Source organism: Mercenaria mercenaria, chromosome 2 (assembly GCF_021730395.1).
Source record: "Mercenaria mercenaria strain notata chromosome 2, MADL_Memer_1, whole genome shotgun sequence".
Lineage (NCBI taxonomy): Eukaryota > Metazoa > Mollusca > Bivalvia > Venerida > Veneridae > Mercenaria > Mercenaria mercenaria.
The window spans coordinates 99,602,604-99,615,097 of NC_069362.1; the positions used below are offsets into that span (position 1 = coordinate 99,602,604).

General features: G+C 32.6%; 1 long non-coding RNA gene across 1 annotated transcript; it reads right to left on the minus strand.

Moving 5' to 3' along the window:
- Positions 1–1,929: 1,929 nt before the first annotated feature.
- Positions 1,930–11,441, minus strand: LOC123527782 (uncharacterized). Its single transcript, XR_008369957.1, has 6 exons — positions 11,336–11,441; positions 10,344–10,416; positions 9,708–10,008; positions 8,982–9,118; positions 4,233–4,319; positions 1,930–3,723 (listed from the first exon to the last, which is right to left on the minus strand). It is a non-coding gene; the product is annotated as an uncharacterized LOC123527782 (long non-coding RNA).
- Positions 11,442–12,494: the final 1,053 nt, after the last annotated feature.

Genomic DNA, 12,494 nt, shown 5'->3' on the forward strand with positions numbered 1-12,494 from the left:
CATAAAAATATATACATTATAATTATAAATCATAATAATGGATGTAAATCTAATCTGTCATATATGTACATCTAAATGGAGCATAGTTAGTCCATCTATTGGTAATCTGGTGACAGTGTATGACGGATTTGACATATGTGTTACCATAATTATAAACACGTGTTGCACTGTACCACGCGACCCTGGTGAGACGGAAGCAAAATGATATTTTATCACTTTCTATGAAAGTGTGAGACAAAAAGACAATTTAAAAATTTAAAACATTTACATTTTGTACCTCTCACAATTACTTACCTGAGTTTTTAGTCAATTTTTCCTTCAAACAAAACATCCGCTTGTTTATGATCCCATGCGCTCCACTCAAACACCAGGTGCGCACGACCTGATTATTGGATTTCCTTATATGTAGAGATAGAACAATATTTTTTCAACTGCAGAATTAAAGATTAGAAAATATAGAAATATGTTTGGAAGTCCTTCAGTATACTTAAAACAGCAACATATATTTACAATCTATCATAATTGAATTAATATTTTATTGCAAATTATCTTCTAACAAAACATTCCTGTGATTAAGAAAGAACTGCAACTCTAGCTTGCTTTACAGTTTTTTGCAAAGGGAAGTAACCTTAACATAATTTGAACCCAAATGACCTCTTGGTTTTGCTATAGTCCATTTTTGTGTTTGAATATAGAAATGGAATAGTTAAAAGCAATTTTTGACAGCTTAAAACATTTTAATGCTTTTGATATTTTATGTGCAATAAAGTTTACAAACAAATAATGTTGCTATATACAGAATACAGTATAAAAAACCTTATGTTATATAAAGGGTTCAGCATATATTCTGTCATACACAGAATTCAGTAAAAATATTCAATATCATTGTAAATCTTAAAATAAACTATGATTAAAACAATAAAAACTTGATTTAACCAAATATGGCAGGTCAGGGCACATGATGTATGTTGTGGAATAGTAAATACATACATACTTTATAATGTTACTGAGAAGATACACAGGAGACAAATTGCAGCCAAAAATATTTATACAATAAATCAGTAGTAATCAAAATTCTTTCAACTACACAATATTCACTAGCGGCCATTAACATATGGAGGTAAAATTAACAGCTTAAGAAGTAGTATTAGTAACTTTTTAACTTGAAACTCGATAACTTTGGCAAAAAAGCAAAGAATGATTTATAAATTTTCCAGGGTTTCTTACATAATTCTAAATCGTCAAGTATTGCCTAACCATTGTGTACACATTGCTCAGAATATAGAACTGCCAGTACATATTACTGTAATGCTAAGGTAATTTATGAATGTTAAAAAAGGATGCACAGCTTTGGCTTTGTGAATGTTTAACAATCCTTTACATGTGAAGTCAAAAGCTGCTTTAATATCCATTGTAACTCCCTTTCAAGGAAAAAGTAAAGTAAAATAACATTCTATTTAAAAAATAAAATGAGCCGCGCCATGAGAAAACCAACATAGTGGCTTTGGGACCACATGGATCCAGACCAGCCTGCGCATCCGCTCAGTCAGGTCAGGATCCATGCTGTTTGCTTTCAACGCCTACTGCAATTAGAGAAACTGTTAGCGAACAGCATGGATCCTGACCAGACTGTGTGGATGCACAGGCTGGTCTGGATCTATGTTGGTCGTAAAGCCACCATGTTGGTTTTCTCATGGCGCAGCTCAAATTATATCTGACACTTAACAACTGAAATGGTGCAAAGGGGACATTTTGGGGTGTATAAACATTCATCAAGGTTCTGCTAAATTGATTTATCAAACAAAAGATCATATTAATTGTATCTTCATAGCTGAAAATATTAATATCTTGTAAAACATTAGGACATAAGAAAAGCAATAGGTTATGAAATTGAAGTGATCAACATTTAAATTTAGTATTTTTTCATATTTATTTGTGAATGGGGTTACATCACAAGATTTGACACATTGGTAAGAATAAAATGTAGTTTATGAAAAAAAGTATTTTCCTTTAAATGTGCAGTGTTTGAGTTACATAAAAAATTAAAGCTGTTACAATAATGCTTGGTTTGAAAAAATAAATCACAGTTGAAAACTACCCTTCATATAAAATGTCACACTTTCTAGGATTCACAGGGGACAAAATTAACTATATAATTTGATATAAAACTGCTTGAGCCATTCACCTGAAACTGCACACATTCATTGACTACATTGATTTGAATATAGTTTGCCCCAAAACACTTTCTAAAACTGAACTTATTTAAAGTATGGTGAGAGAGGAGAAAAAGCCTCTTTATTTTGAAAACCAATCATATGCATTATTACATGGTTAGAAAAGCAATGCTGTATATGTACTTGTACAATAATGAGCCAAAAAAGGAGGCAGTAAAAACAATGGATTTAACCCTTATCATGCTGGATACGATTGATTCTGCCTTTGTGAACAATGTAGATCATGATCAGCCTGCACATCTGTATAGCCTGATCAAGATCTTCACTGTTTGCATTCAGTCAGTGTGTTTTGGTAGCCATCCCTTTCATTTAATGATAGTGTCCATATTGAAAGATGGACATGTTAATTATAGAAATTTAGTCCGTTAATGGTAAATAATAATTTCTACCATGCTTGTCAGCTATTCAAACCTATGGCAAAAATCTTACATACCAATGATTGACAATAATAGATAACAAGATATTGTATCTTTAAAAATGCGGGATTAATTTTCTACAGTGTCTATATTGCATTCATACTCATCATAAGTGATTATATAATATTATTTTATGTTTTTCGGTGGTTTATCGAAATATAACGGTGAATTATATCCTGATAAACTCACTGGCCACTCAGTGAAAATTATCAAATCTGATACCCGGATTAATGTCAAAAAGTTTACCGAGCGTACTGAAAGCCGGAAACAATATGACGATGACGTCGTTAAAATGACGTCACCTTTGCGATGCTTCCTGATAAAATTTCCCGCAAATTTCGACATTTTATTGAAATAAACACAACAAAAGTAGAGTTTTAGACATAAAATAAACAGAAAAATTGTTGGTATCGATGTAATATCACGGTAATTTCACTCGTGAACACCAAAAGTTGTTATTTTCACTCGTGGCTGCGCCACTCGTGAAAATATCACTTCTGGTGCCCACTCGGTGAAATTATAACGTGATATTACACCGAAACCAACAATTATCCTCTATATATAACAGTGAAAGTAGAAGTTAAAATTTTCCAAATTTTGCTATTATGTAAAATAAAAAAATGTTTTCTTTCTTATTTGGTTATCTACCGGTATTCTAAAATGTGTATCTACTTGAAGTATATGCAATATAAACTAAATGCCCACAGGAAACATGTCGAGCCCACCAGCGGTCAAAAGGACTGGGAGTTCAACACAACACTGTCTAGCTGAGCAAACATTTAAGCCCGTTTATGCGTTGCAAAGTTACAGCCCGGACAATCTCTGAAATGACCTTTGACACCCAAGTGACACAAGAGAAATATAGCTATTCAAATACATTTTCTTTTTAACATCAAATCATCATTGTTAACAATATCCTCTGGAAGTCTGAAGTACATGTACTTTGCCGAGTTTTAGTATCTGTTGCTTGTGACTCTGTGGACGGACCATCTGGTGACCAGAGGCAATGATTGGGACTAGATTGAATCATGCTGTGGAAGATATAGTTGACAGGAAGGTAGTAAGGAATAAATCTGAAATTGAATATATTAACATTTACTGAATAAATAAACAACAAATATATACAAAAATAATTAACAAAAATTGATTTTCTATAAATGAACCGCACCACGATAAAACGAACATAATGCGTTAGCGACCAGCATCGATCCAGACCAGTCTGCGCATCCGCACAGTCTGGTCAGGATCCATGCTGTTCGCTAACAGTTTCTCTAATTGCAATAGGCTTTGAAAGCAAACAGCATGGATCCTGACCAGACTTCATGAATGCGCAGTCTGGTCTGGATCCATGCTGGTCGCAAAGCCACTATGATGGTTTTCTCATGGCGCGGCTCAAATAATTTATTTATTACGCATAAATTTTGGTTTTCATATGTTACTTTTGCAGATAAACGATATAATGTTATTAAAACACACTGGCTACTTTATTGATCATACATTTACTGGTAGCTATTGAGGATTGTTGATGTTTCCTTGCTTATCTAAGTTATCCGAATGTCAACTTATAACCCTTATACGATACCTATATGAACTGAAGCGTGCCATTTCTCAGGTCCTCACACACCTCGTCTATGCTTACATCAAACACACTATGATCTTCATATTTAATCTGAAAAATAAATGAGACATTATCAGATGCACATATAAACACATATTCAGCATCAGAATGGTTATTCATTACTCAGTTTTACTAGAAATATAATTAACTGATAAATTACTTATTTGAAGTCAATGTATTGGGTACTGAGGTGAAGAAATACATAAACTGTTACTATTTTACAGTAAAAAAACAAATGTCTGATACATCTCAAAATTTGATTAGAATATTTATCCATTAAAAACAACATCAGAATTAAACCATTGTCCCAAGGGAAGTGAGTCTAAACATTATCTGTGTTTATATCTGTCAGTATAATATCTTAATACCAAATGTGCATTATGTTATTGAAAAAAGAGTTTTTTTAAGTTATTAGTGAGGTGAATTCATACAATCATGTTCATTGAAAAATTAACAGATGTGTGGTATCCAATTTCTTATTATAAGCCTTCTACCATTCAAAGAACATGTACACAAAAAGATGAAAATTAAGGGGAAAATGACAACTTTGTTTAAAAAAAAAGTATCGCTCATCAGTATAGCATTGTTTGTGCTCTTCTATGCAATCAAATCTGTGCAATAGCATAGTAAATCTTCATTAAGCAGCTTTTAATTTTGTCTTTGTAATTTGGCCAAATGTACTAAACAGTTTTCTCTCTTTTACCGACTGGTAATGACAGGTTTAATTGCATAAAGATAAAATAAAGGAACCTCTATCATTGTCTTTCATTGTTGTCAGTGAAATTAAACGAACACATGCAATTAGTTAATAAATTTCTGAATTGCCAAAATCACCTTAAATTCTCCTTTGTCGAAAGACAGAATTTTCCCTGAATATGACTTATCATTTCCATTTTCTTCTGTCCAAATATGATAAATTCCTTTTCCTACACATTCCAGAGGGTCAGATATTTGTGATTGTAATTCCTTCTTCTTTAAGAGATGTAATAAATTGATTTTCAGTTCCTCAACACCTAGCAGTTTTCCGGCCTTACTAAATTGTGTTAAGGTTTTATTATGCAGAAATATAGAGTTCTTTAAATTGTTGATTTGTGTTTTTAGATAATTAAGTTTCTCCTTTTTGTTTGACATATTATTTAATTTCTGTTCTATTTCTTTTTCACAATTAGCAATCCCATGCACACTTATGTCTTCTTGTAGTTTTAATGCCTTTGCACTTTTTCTTTCTTCACTTTCAATTTTTTTTCTTTTTCTTTCATTAATTGTTATAATAGAGGCCTCATATATTTCTTTTCTTTTATCATTATTTATTTTCTGAACTTGAGTTCTTTCCATTCTTGCTTTTGATATGATTTTGAATTTTTCATTTTGATCTTTTCTCTCAATCCATAGTCCTGTATTATTATTTTGATAAATTATTCTTGATTCTAAATTTTCTATATTAATATTAGGTGCCTTATTGAGTCCTGAATCCAATTTTGCCATAAGCCTTTCAACTGTAATATTATTTGTGGACAAAATTCAGACTCTTTAATAACATTTTCTGAAGGGTTTTGAAATTTGCCACCTTCAATGTAATCTGCAAAGGTCTTTTTACACTTGTTAATTAAAACTTTTGAAAATCTCTTGACAACATTTTCTATGAAAGCATTGTCTGATGCTACTGAAAGGATTTCATCTGAAATGTGTAGATCACTTTCCGTTTGCGGTCCAACTTCTATTTTCACTTTGTTCATAATGATACTCCTTGGATCATTTACTCCGATACATAAAACATCAATCAACCTTTGATAAAATGAAGCCATTTGTAAAGTACTATAGTCATTCCTCATTGTCATTTTCATGTAAGGTTCTGTTATCACTTTGTAAATTATAGCTAATGCACAGAGCATGTTAATGATTAACTTATTCTTTAATCCTTCAACAATTATCTTCTGAATGAAATTCTGTGAAGTCTTTGTTTGTTGGAGATAATCAATGATGTGTACTCTAAGTAAAAAGATACCTAAAGCATTGTAAAAAAAGGTATTGAAGCGATTACCTCTAAAATTTTCAATAGGTACTTTCTCAAATCCCTTACTTTTAATATAAGCTGTTGCCAATTTTGGATCCCCTGTACCATCTTTGAAAAAAAGCTTTGATGTACTCTTTATTACATTTCCAGTAGATATATCTTTCTTAAGATTTTCACAATTTTCTTTTTCTATTACAATGATTTCTTTTTCACAAATGTCTTGAAATTGTAACACAGGATGAACAGAACACTTGTAAGAATTTATTTTCATATTGTTTTCCGTTTGTAGTATCTTGTTTACTTTTTCTTCTGTTGCACATCTATCTGTCATAGAATTCTTTACTTTTTGAAAAAATACTGGGCAATCTGATTCATTACTGACTTGATTAATTTCCGAATGTAAATCACTGATTACATTAACATATGTCTCAGCTTTTGCATCAGGCACTTCTCTTAACGCTGCTGTATAAGTCTGTTCCTTCCCAGATATCTCTACCCCATAGAAATGTCTTCCCTTTTTAGTAGTTGCATCCCGATGCATTGTTAAGTTTTCACTACTGTTTATAACTTCACTCAACTGATGTTTGGTTAAAATGCCCAACTCAGTTTGAAAATTTCTGACTGTTCTTTCAGATGGAAGATTGCTTGTTTTAACATTTACTAATTTTAACACTTTTGAAATAACTTTCTCAATGTTATTTACTCCTACATTCAAACTTATTAAATCATAATATACTTCCCTTACAATGTCCTTATAGGGCTTGCCTGTGCTTTCAGTCCTACAATCAAATACTCCTGGTTCAGATGTTTTTCTGGTATTTTTTTCATTTTCTTCGTTTAATTCATCGATTCTTTCCTTTATTTCTTGTATTTCAAATTTAAAAGTGTTACACTGTGTAGACTTAGTCGACTGATTTCTTTTCAAAATCCTTTTCAGCTCCTTTCTTAATTTACTTATAAGGATGTTTTGTGTTCTGATCCTTAATGACTGCCTCTTAATTCTTTGATTAAGCCTTGACAAATTTATTGATTTTAGTCTTTGTCTAAGCAGCATTACATCATTTGTAAGTTTTCTGATCTTTGTATTTTGTTCAAATATTGTTTTCATTTTTTCAGAACTTTCTTTCCTCTTGGTTTCTTCAATATCTTTTTTAAGTGCACAACTCTCAGGTAGTTTGAAGAATGATGTAAGAAATCTGGTATATTCCACCTCCTGTGTTGAATTTTTCAGTCTATTAGCTTTTATTAAAGCCCTTTTCAATTTGCCATAGAGGCTCTTTGCATGTACTTTTTCTGGCTGAATTCCAAATTTTGAGCAAATAATTTCATGAACTTTAGCACAATCCTTGTTTGATTTTATAAAGATATTTAGCACCTCTTGGTATGACACAGACATTTTGGCAATTCAAAAGTTTTTTATTGTACCTCAAAAGCTGTATTAAAGTCAAACAAAATATCTTTCTTAATTCTAATATGCATATCTATTTTATTTTCTTTACTGTTTTACAAATTATCTCACTAGCATAAGGATCAGTTTTTCATTTCTCAAACTTTTCACCATTTTACTTTGTGATAATTAATATTACTTTTCACAATTGAAGAATTAGATATGAGTAATTTCATAACCTGCATTAGTGGCAAAACATTCTAAATTAAAAATACCAAATTTTTAAGAAAAAAAGTCAAAAATAAACATTCAAATATGAAAATTGGAAGAAGTTACCTTCACCAGAACAAGACTTGCAATGGTTTTATATAAATCAGATATTTCTTTTTAAAATCATAAAAGGAATATCAGGTTGCCATGAATGGCCTGTATACTAGATGTCATTTGTGCTATAAATTATGTATATCACTAAAATGACATCATACATTTCAATATTTGGAAACATTTTTAATAAATAAAATATTTTTGTTGTCATCATGGTGCATTTGTATGTTTGATCAGAGTTGTCAAGAAGACAACACAAATAAAATTTATTTGTAAACTTTGTCCTGGGCAACTTAATTACTATGTAACATTTTTTTTAGTTCTACAAGCAGAAATTTGTAGGTATTCAAAGTATTTAATTTCCAATAATTTTATCATATCACTAATACAGGTTTTAAAATTGAATTTCCCATATATGTTTCAACTTATTAACATGAATACAATCTTTTTACATAATAATGTTAAAAGATATGGCTGCATTCAAAATTCTATATATGTAATAATTTTGATTTTGTTAATTTTGTCAATCTACAACAGTTGTAGACTTAAAAACTAACTATACTGAAACAACACTGTAAACTGTTTTAATTGCTGTCCTTTCTTAACAAAATTAGTATACAAAATTGATTTGTTTCAGATCTTTATCATTCTCTTGAGTCAGCCTTATATTTAAATTGCACTTAATTCTATTGCTCTATTTTAAATTTACCTTTACATGATGATCTGTCTTATCAGTTTATAATATCAGACAGAAAAGTTTAACACTGTTGTTTCAGGTTCAGGTTACTGCTTATTCCTGTGTCATGTCTTTAAATAATTAATTATCAAATAAGTACTATGACAGAGTCAAATTACATCAGTGACTTGTACAGAACTCTGAGTACTTTTTATAAGATTTAAGTGTTGTTGAAGTCAGGGTGAGTATAAAAGCTCTTCTTTGTATAGTCAAACTATAATGAAATGTAATAATATAATACATGCTTCATACCTTTAGTACTTTAAAGCATCACACCACAGTATCAGCTCTGCAAGCCACACTATAAGTAGTCGACATGACAATCTCAGCTGTCCACACCACAATATCAGCTGTCCACTCCACAATCTAAGCTGTCAAACGTTCTTTACCTGAAATAAAGTTTTATCTACATACCTAAAACCTAACACCCTTCTTATCTAAAACAATCTATCCTATAATTTATTCAGATTGAAAAAAAAATGTCCCTGTATAAGTTAGCACATGTGGACTTAAAAACCAACTGTACTGAAACTGACATTGTGTACATATTTAATTAAATTATTAGTTATCCTTTCTTAACATAAATAGTATGGAATATTCATTTGTTTTAGATCTTTGGCATTTTATTTGGTTAGCCATATATTTCATTTTCAGTTAATAATTCTACTCTTGAAATGTAGAATACTAAATTTTGAAATTTACCTTTAAAAGATAGTTTTGTCATATGAGAGACATCAGACAGGAATGTTTAACACTGTTGTTTCTGGAGTAAGTTAAAGCTAATTCCTGTGTTACGTTTTTAAATATTCAATTTTCAAATAATCATTACAACTGAGTCAATTGACATCGGTGACTTTCACAGAACTCAGAGTACTTTGCAGAAGATTTAAGTCTTTTTAAATTCAGGGTAAGTATAAAAGCTCTCCTTTGTATAGCCAAACTATAATGAAATGTAATAATATAATACATGCTTCATACCTTTGCTACTTTAAACCATCACACCACAATATCACAGGTGCACACCACAATATGTTGTCAACACCACAATATCAGTAGTCCACACCACAATTTTAGCTGTCCACAGCACAATCTCAGCTGTCCAGGTCACAATCTCAGCTGTCCAAATCCCAATTTCAGATGTCAACACCACAATCTCAGCTGTCCACACCAATCTCAGCTGTCCACACCACAATCTCAGCTGTCCAAGTCACAATCTCAGCTGTCCAAAACACAATCTCAGCTGTCCACACCACAATCTCAGCTGTCCAATGTACTTTACCTGAAATATAGTTTTATCTTCATATCTAAAACTTAAAACCCTTATTACCTAAAACTACCTATCCACCGTTTTAATCTTTTTAACGTCCATATTTAAGTTAGTAAAATGGCAGCTTAAAAGGAGGTCAAACGCAAATAGACATTGATATCACATGTATTTTTTATTCTCTTATGTTAACTGTTGAGTATAACAGTAACAATCAGTTTAAAAATAAAAATAAATCTTGTTTTACAAAGGAGGCAGTCATTTATAAATTCTCTAAAATAGTTTGAATTTACATATCCTTTCAAATGTATAAATCATTTGCCTTAAATATTGAAATGTTATTTTCTTACGTATTTATCCAATAGAGCATTATTTATCCAATGCTGTCAATCATTCAATGTGCCAACAGTGAACACACAGCTTCTGAAATATACAAAGTAATTAATAAAATTAAAACGTAATTTATCATATGAAACACTCCATTATGTATCTATCTGATGTACCTCCTTTCGGAGACTCTAGTCGTTAGACTCATGTGCCCCCCTACCGGTTGTGTATCTAGCCCTTAGTTCCGGGATGTACCGGGGCGTCTCCTTGGTATCTCCAAAAAAAATCGTCCAATCTTTACTATGTTGCCAAATGCAGCTCTATTTTTATCCTAATGACACATACAATATTTTAATGTATAACTTATAACAAAATAAAATCAGGAAAACTGCCCAGCATGTCTCATTTTTTTAAACATAAGAAAAAACATAATACTACAGTAGCCAAATATTACATCCGAAATAAATTTTATCCGAAAGTATAGGTACTCAAGGAAAAACTGCAATACCCTTTTCTAGTACCATAAAACAATTTTCAGTTAAAACATTATGTTAAAATCATCCAACAAACAGATCATAATATGCTCCAGTTTGTATCATCGAACAAAATCAAAATGATTCTATTTTCTAGATGTCTTGAAACAAACTATAACGAGTTGTTGTTGTTGTCGTCTGTCAAACTAACATTTTGATTATTTTGCAAACCAAAAACAAACCATAAATAATTGACCATTCCCACTTACCAGCTGCCATTAACAGTATGTTTAGCTTCCATGCGCCACTGGTTTACCTATGAAACCCACATAAATATGCACATTTTGAAGATTCGTGTAAACACAAGTTATGAATAGAGAATGACAGAACAGAACCACACACCTTTAAAATCAATGATTTCAAATGGCTTCGCTAAAAAATCCGGGTTAAATTCAATCTTTGATATCGTAAGTTTGGACTGAACATGTGTTTATAAGTTGACAAATAGTACTTAACAGAATATTTTGAGAAATAAAACTTACCTTTCTGACTGCGAGTGCCGGAACACATCGACGTTGTTAACCGGTGCATACGTAAACAGTTTAGTGCGCGACACATACCGATTATGCGGAAGCGCCTATTTCCTATCGCTATTATATGGTACTGATTACTATAAGTGTGTAATACAAATTTAGTACAGATATTTCGATTGGCTACTGCATACGATCTAGTAGTAAAAATATTTAATCAATGAATCTTGTTAATAATGATAGGCCTACATTACTTAAAGGCCCGGTCACACCGCCCGAACTTTGTTGGAGCGTTCCTTCAACGGTAGGGAGAGGGGGCGGAATTTAGACAACGCTCGTCACCGCGCACAAAATGGGAAAAAAATCGAAAACACGGGCGTTGCCTTAGAGGTGCACCGCTGAAGCCGGCGTTGCTTTAGCGTCGGTTTAACGGTAGCGAGCGGTAGCGATTCTGGTCCCGCTACGACACCTCCATACCAATGCCAAACCAAAGTTCATCACCGCAATGGATCGCTGCTTCAACGCCCGACACCGTTCCAGCAATCCCGTGTCCGCTCGTAAAATGCTTACAACCGCTCCACCAAAGTTTGTGCAACGTTTAATCACCGCCCGGGCAAAGCTGGCGAAGCAGCGGTGGTCCAGCGTTCAAGATTTCTGCGTTGGCCTAGCGGACCCAAGCGTCCACGAACTTGCGTCTAGCGGTGCCAAACTTGACTGGGCGTTGTTAGAGCGGTGGTGAACTTTGCCGGAGCGGAAAATTGCCCGCTCCTCACCGCTCGCAATATTTTGTGCAGCTCAAAACTTTCGGAGCGGTAGGAGGGACCATCAGCAGTGGCCGAGCGTATACGGCGTTTCCTTAACGGGGGCCAACTTCTGTTAAACGGTGGTGAACGGTAACGAGCGGTGATGAATTTTTTTCACCGCTCCAGGAACGCTCCAACAAAGTTCGGTCGGTGTGACCCGATCCTCAGAATTTATATAATTTATTACTTAGATTTTGATCTGTATTTTTTGTATATATTATAATTACGAATCGTATTGGTATGACGAGAAACTGTAGTTTATACACGATAGAAAGAAGTTCATGCTTAGGACCACCCTCAGAATTTATATAAGTTATTACTTAGATTTTGACCTGTATATTTTTGTATTTATTATAATTATGAATTGT